Source organism: Clupea harengus, chromosome 10 (assembly GCF_900700415.2).
Source record: "Clupea harengus chromosome 10, Ch_v2.0.2, whole genome shotgun sequence".
NCBI classification, from domain to species: domain Eukaryota; kingdom Metazoa; phylum Chordata; class Actinopteri; order Clupeiformes; family Clupeidae; genus Clupea; species Clupea harengus.
This window is the reverse complement of record NC_045161.1, coordinates 21,564,309-21,570,540: the sequence shown is the minus strand read 5'-3', so window position 1 is coordinate 21,570,540 and position 6,232 is coordinate 21,564,309. Positions and strand designations below refer to the sequence as shown.

General features: G+C 44.3%; 1 long non-coding RNA gene and 5 other non-coding genes across 6 annotated transcripts; all 6 read right to left on the bottom strand.

The window, feature by feature from the left end:
- Positions 1-2,864: 2,864 nt before the first annotated feature.
- On the bottom strand, positions 2,865-6,232 carry LOC105895127. The gene is made up of 7 exons (XR_001162162.2): positions 6,136-6,232; positions 5,272-5,327; positions 4,554-4,622; positions 4,161-4,254; positions 3,640-3,733; positions 3,305-3,369; positions 2,865-2,999 (listed from the first exon to the last, which is right to left on the bottom strand). It is a non-coding gene; the product is annotated as an uncharacterized LOC105895127 (long non-coding RNA).
- LOC116222238 lies at positions 3,471-3,595 on the bottom strand. Its single transcript, XR_004164569.1, has one exon. It is a non-coding gene; the product is annotated as a small nucleolar RNA SNORA26 (small nucleolar RNA).
- On the bottom strand, positions 3,992-4,116 carry LOC116222236. The gene has a single exon (XR_004164567.1). It is a non-coding gene; the product is annotated as a small nucleolar RNA SNORA26 (small nucleolar RNA).
- LOC116222235 lies at positions 4,384-4,504 on the bottom strand. The gene has a single exon (XR_004164566.1). It is a non-coding gene; the product is annotated as a small nucleolar RNA SNORA26 (small nucleolar RNA).
- Positions 5,111-5,232, bottom strand: LOC116222234. The gene has a single exon (XR_004164565.1). It is a non-coding gene; the product is annotated as a small nucleolar RNA SNORA26 (small nucleolar RNA).
- Positions 5,478-5,599, bottom strand: LOC116222233. The gene has a single exon (XR_004164564.1). It is a non-coding gene; the product is annotated as a small nucleolar RNA SNORA26 (small nucleolar RNA).

Sequence of the window (6,232 nt, the reverse complement as noted above, 5' to 3'; positions counted from 1 at the left end):
GCCATGTTTCAGTACACAAAGACATATAATTAATACAAAGGCAGTAGTTAATAGACACACATATCCTCGATTAAAGTCAGAGTTTCACATTTCTCTATCAAATGGTCACACCAGCTTAGGTGTGCCCAGTATATAGGGAGCTACCCATGCCTTGCTCTTTCTCTCACACGCACACACACACTTCTTTACACACACTTTCCTACACACCACTTCTTTGTTTGCTGATTCCTCTGATACTTTGCAAATATTGAAACCTCATTATTTATTGTTTTTGCCTTGTTTGTCTATGTAATCAATAATTGCATTTATTTTTGATGTTGCTGTCTTACCAGCCGGGCCATAACACTGACCCCGCAGACCACTCTGAACAGGCAGGAGTGCAGCAGAGAGGACGGGGCAGTGCGAGCTGGCGTTCCATCTGAGAGTCGTTAGACAGCCAAACACAACAAGGGGGAAGCAGCCCAGCCATTGTGCCTCTCTCCTCTCCCCTCTCCTCTCCTCTCCTCTCCTCTCCTCTCCTCTCTTCTCCTCTCCCCTCCTCTCCTCTCCCCCCTCTCCTCTCCCCTCCTCCCCTCCTCTCCTCTCCTCTCCTCTCCATTCCCCTCCTCTCCTCCCCTCCCCTCCCCTCCTCTCCTCTCCTCTCCTCTCCTCTCCCCTCCTCTCCTCCTCTCCTCTCCTCTCCTCTCCTCTCACAGCAGCACGACACTCTACACAACAACGCACTGTTTACCCAAACACACTCTATTTCCCCCTGCGTTTCCAAGATAACTGTTCTCTGCCTGGGACTTTTTATGGTCTGTCCCAAGAATAGAAAGGACCTGAATCTGACTCGTGTTTTCATTAACTGTTTTTTTTAATCGGGTAGAATCCTGATCCTTGTCAGGTTTTAAACCACTGTTGTTTCTTGGCTCCATCCATCAATGACTCACAATCAAATGTAAGGTAAACATTTAGAGTGGGTTCTGCTTCAGTGGGTGCTGTGAGGCATGTTGGCTGTTTGAGTCGAGCAGTAATACTGTTTGAGTCGAGGAGTAATGCTGTGAAATACTGTGTTCAGTGGGATTAGCATAGGAACGGAACGTCTCGCCTGTTTCCCATTTCGCTGGACAGACATTCATATTTGAAATGAAAAACTGAGGCGTAAGCATCCAGCAATAAAATTATAGACCACATGGAGGAGAGAAAAAAAAAAGGTAGAGGGGGGAAAAATCCAGCCTGCTGAACAATCAGTGAAATTACAGTCCTTTTCTGCAGGAAAGGCACAGTGATGTTTAGAACATCTTGTACCAGGAGGCAGAACCACCCAACAAAGGCCAGCCATGCTTAATGTTCACCTGTCAATCAGCCGAGAAACGTTAACCTGTCAATCAGCCGAGATGCGTAAACAAAGCCTTGCGCTTGCGGGAGCCTGTCTATCAGCCTTCATTCAGACAAACCGCAGTGGCACATACCGAAACTCAGGCTAGCAATCACCATCTTATTAGGCCATTTTGCTCAGACCCCTCTTGTTATCCGCCTACTGCAGATAGTCAGCACAGATCACATTGGTGTCTTTGACTCCTCAGAAGGCTTTCTCCTCTTGTTCCCCCCCCTCACCCCAATACCCTTGAAGTCTGTTATTTGCCCTAAGCTGGGCTTTTTCCACATTTCTTTCTTGTTGTTGTTGATGGCTGTTGGGATGGTGATAGAAGGGAGGTAATGGCCACTGGAATGTTGTGAGGGCACAAACAATGGGGGTGCTTAACCACGGGGGCCTGGATTGCCCCAGGCTGCCCCTCTGGGCTGGGGAACCTGCCACCTCCCACAGCATACCCCCTAGCCCCCCCCCCACTATTGTGCTTCATTACTAGGGTGTAATAGAAGTTCTGAGTGGTCGCTAATTACCCCACGTCTCTCTGTCACACACTATATGTTGGCCATCAGTTTGTAAGCTTACAAGGGCAACAGATTAAACATGATTTGGGCGTCAAGAGTCTATGAAGGGTGGAGCCGATGCTTTATCTCAAACACAGTTCAATCTCTCTCTGACAAAACCCTCATCTGCATACCATATCCGTCTGTTAAACAATCCTTTTATACCCTTCTGTGTTTCATGTGTCAGTCATCTGGGAGAACTGCCTTTCAGCCTGTGTTTCTCAGTATTACCTTTTCTTTTGTAAATGTCAGGTAGTTCGTGTCTGTCTCGAAAGCCTATTTCCAAAACTATTGGACAGATGCTTGTGCTCTGGAAATAACTTGGTTGTCATGGAGATTGTGAGGACACGTGAACCACGAGTGTGATGCAGCAGGATGATGGGACATTGAGGCACCAGCTTGCATGGGCTCTTAGGTGACCGCGGGTGGCACTAACCAGGCTGTAATCCCCAAACACTCAGCAGTCATTACACACACTGACGCTCTCAACACTATTTTAAGGACAAACTCCACTGGGCCCATGACAGTGAGTGGTAAGTGTGTGTCTGATCCCTCAATAATTTGTTTCGAACAAAGCCTCAGGCTGCGCTCCAGGTCAGGATATTATCTTAAATTACAGACTCATCTACTGACCTTAGTGGATGACAAAACAGTCAGCTACATGACATCAGCCACCAGGGAACTTAAATGTGGACATGAACTCCCCATTTCCACAATGAGTGAATACATGGTTACTTCTTGTGAAAAAGTGGCAAAGAACATATAATGGAATCATGAACAGGTGTGTCCACCAAACCATTTAATTCCAAAGGCCCAATAGCTGCTCCTTTTATGTCAAAATGAGTCTTAGCTGGCTTGCTTTGTGTGAATCAGTACACTTTCCAATTGATCCAACTGGTAAACCTGCTCACATTACCCAAGCCTCCCCCCATTCATACACAACAGACAACTGGCAGTTTGAAGATTTATTGTCATTATATTGCTGAAGGCATTACATTTATTAACATCTTCCATTGTAAATCACACATGTAAATCCATCTTCATGACCTCGTGTGTTCCAGCATTCAGAGACTGGTAGCAGAAACCTGTGAGTCAGAGTAAAAAATACATAGTAGAGTTAAATAGGCCTTCTCTTTTCACAATCTCGCAATTTTAAGGATGCTTTATAATTAGAGTCCATATTATCCAAAGTATGTTTAACATGTTCCTTGCCACAAGAACCAGCTCAGCAGATTGACTTCTGAATTGGATGCAGCAAGATTCACTATACCCCTCATTCATGGCCACTAGACACACAGACAGCCTCCAGTGGGCAAAGCATAGAAGGGATGGAGGCACACATGCAGTTTGTGTAGTTACTCTAGAGCCACTGCACGAGTAGTTATATTACCTTTATTCTTTGCTGGGTACCAGTCTCCACCAGGGCACGGAGAGCGAGGCCGCAGCTCTATTGACCTGCGCACCATAAAAACTTTTAGACGAGGCCCTTGACAAGCCAACAATTTTCAATTTCCTGACAAACATCTGAAAATCCATCACTAAACATTTTAAAGAAGTTGTGTATCTTCCGACAGGATCCAAAGCAAGGTGTTGGCCTTCGCTTTAGGTTTATGAAAGACTTCAATGACTTCCTCTACCCCCCTGTGTAAGTCATTTAGGACACAAAGTCTTAAATGGGCTAAAAAGGGGCCTGCTCATATGAAGAAAGCCAAGAAACTTCATTACCTTCCATGCGATTTGCACATCAGGCCATTGCCTTGATGCCAGACGGTCAGAAGTCCCGCCTTAAGATGGCCGCCTTCTGCTCACTCCATGGGTTCTAAACAGGGGAAGAAAAATGAAGCCGAGGATGAGAAGACTGACATCTAACATCCAATACAAAACGCCAGACCTAAGGGTGCATGCAAAAGCACCTCAATGGTCTGGTTAAGTGTACCTTCCAACAGATCCAGAGGCAAGGCCCCCGTCCCAGGTTTCAGAGAGGGTCTCAACACAGCTGCACTTGACAAACTAACAATGACTTACCATTTCCTGACAAACAAAATCAGAAAATCCATCACTTAACATTTTAAAGAAGTTGTGTATCTTCCGACAGGATCCAAAGCAAGGTGTTGGCCTTCGCTTTAGGTTTTTGAAAGACTTCAATGACTTCCTCTACCCCCCTGTGTAAGTCATTTAGGACACAAAGTCTTAAATGGGCTAAAAAGGGGCCAGCTCATACGAAGAAAGCCAAGAAACTTCATTACCTTTCAATGCGATATGCACGTCAGTCATTGCCTTGATGCCAGACGGTAAGAAGTCCCGCCCTAAGGTGGCCACCTTCTGCTCACTCCATGGGTTCTGGGTGGGACAAATAAAGGGGATGTGAAGATTGACAGGTAACCAAAAAAAATATCACTGTACCATAATGCATAATGAACACACCCATATCTTCCTCCTTAACGCACACACGGGTGTGTAGTCAATTAAAAGTGTTCTCCCGACAGGATCCAAAGTATGGTTTTTATAGCCATTACTTTAGGTTTTTGAGAGAATTCTTCTGCCCCCCTGTGTTTGACACTCAAGACACGTGTGAGTCTTAAATGGTCATTATAAGGGGCTAGGTTACTGCACATAAAATGACAACTGTCCTGACTTACTGATTTACCTCCTTTGAAATCCCCTGCTCCATTTTCAGCCTTATAGGTTCATCATGCCCTGAAGTCATCCTGTTTGAAAAAAAGAATGCATTGCAAAACGTTATATTGCTCTGTAGAAATAGCCATAACTGACTGACATCCTTCCACCACTGTGTTGACTTGCTAACATCTATTGTGATATAGGGCAACCGACCTTCCTTTTGCCTACATTTAGACAAATGTATCTACCAACTAGCCAAGTTTCTCTAGGCCCGCTAGCAAACGTTAACCTGTCATGGCTGCAATGTGGAGTCCTTTATGACATGGGCTACTTAGCAAGAAACACAATTCAGTGTCCTCTAACATTAATTCGGTTTTACTCCCCACACTTGCACCCTGCTTTTCGTGGATATCCTGAACTAAAAAAAATCCTATCCTGTTTGAAGAATGCATTACATAATGTTAGATTGCTCTGGAGATTAGAAATAGCTTCCAACAAGTTTTCTACCAACACGTTGGCTTGCTAACATCTCTTGTGATTAAGAGCGGTCTGCCTTTTTGTCTACTTTCAGATAAAAGTGTGTTTCTCCCGACAGGATCCAAAGTACGGTTTTGATAGCCATTACTTTAGGTTTTTGAGAGAATTCTTCTGCCCCCCTGTGTTTGACACTCAAGACACTTGTGAGTCTTAAATGGTCATTAAAAGGGGCTAGGTTACTGCAAATAAAAATGTACCTACTTTGAATCACCTGCTCCATTTTTGGCCTTATAGGTTCATCATGCCCTGAGGTCATCCTGTTTGAAGAAAGAATACAGTATATAACGTTAGATTGCTCTGGAGATTAGAAATAGCTTCCAACAAGTTTTCTACCAACACGTTGGCTTGCTAACATCTCTTGTGATTAAGAGCGGCCTGCCTTTTTGTCTACTTTCAGATAGCGGTAGGTGTGTTTCTCCCGACAGGATCCAAAGTACGGTTTTGATAGCCATTACTTTAGGTTTTTGAGAGAATTATTCTGCCCCCCTGTGTTTGACACTCAAGACACTTGTGAGTCTTAAATGGTCATTAAAAGGGGCTAGGTTGCTGCAAATAAAATGAAATAAAAATAAACGACTGTCCTGACTTATAGTTGTTGGCCTAGTAGGTTCATCATGCCCGGAAGCCTTCTTTTTGACTACTTGCAAATAGCTAGCTAGCAAGCAAAGTTTCTGTTGGCCTGCTAGCAAACGTTAACCAGTCATCGTACCCACGTGGAGGCCTTTACGACATCGGCTACTTACCGAAAAACTCACATTATTCGGTTTTTCAAAACTTACAATCCGTCTTTTCGTTATCCAGAACAAAATGAATTCTTACGTTAAGCAAAAGCCAGGCCTCAAACCCCACAAAATACTGGGACACATAACCGTGCTATACAAGGCCAACTGGTATCGCTAACAAAAGTAGCAAGCATAGTTTGCTAGTTTAAGCTACATCAGGGTAATTTCTAATGTTTGCAGTCAAATGCATGTGCCAATGATGAAGTAGGGCAATAAAACAAAATGTCCTTCAATAAGAAATCAAGTTGTATGAACTAATTCGGCAACTACTGCCTAAACTTACAGTGATAACTTCTCAAATGGTACGGAGCCTCCATGATCGCAGTCCTTTCGCATGAGCATGCAGCTCTGAAAGACCGAAGCGGAACAACTTGCACACG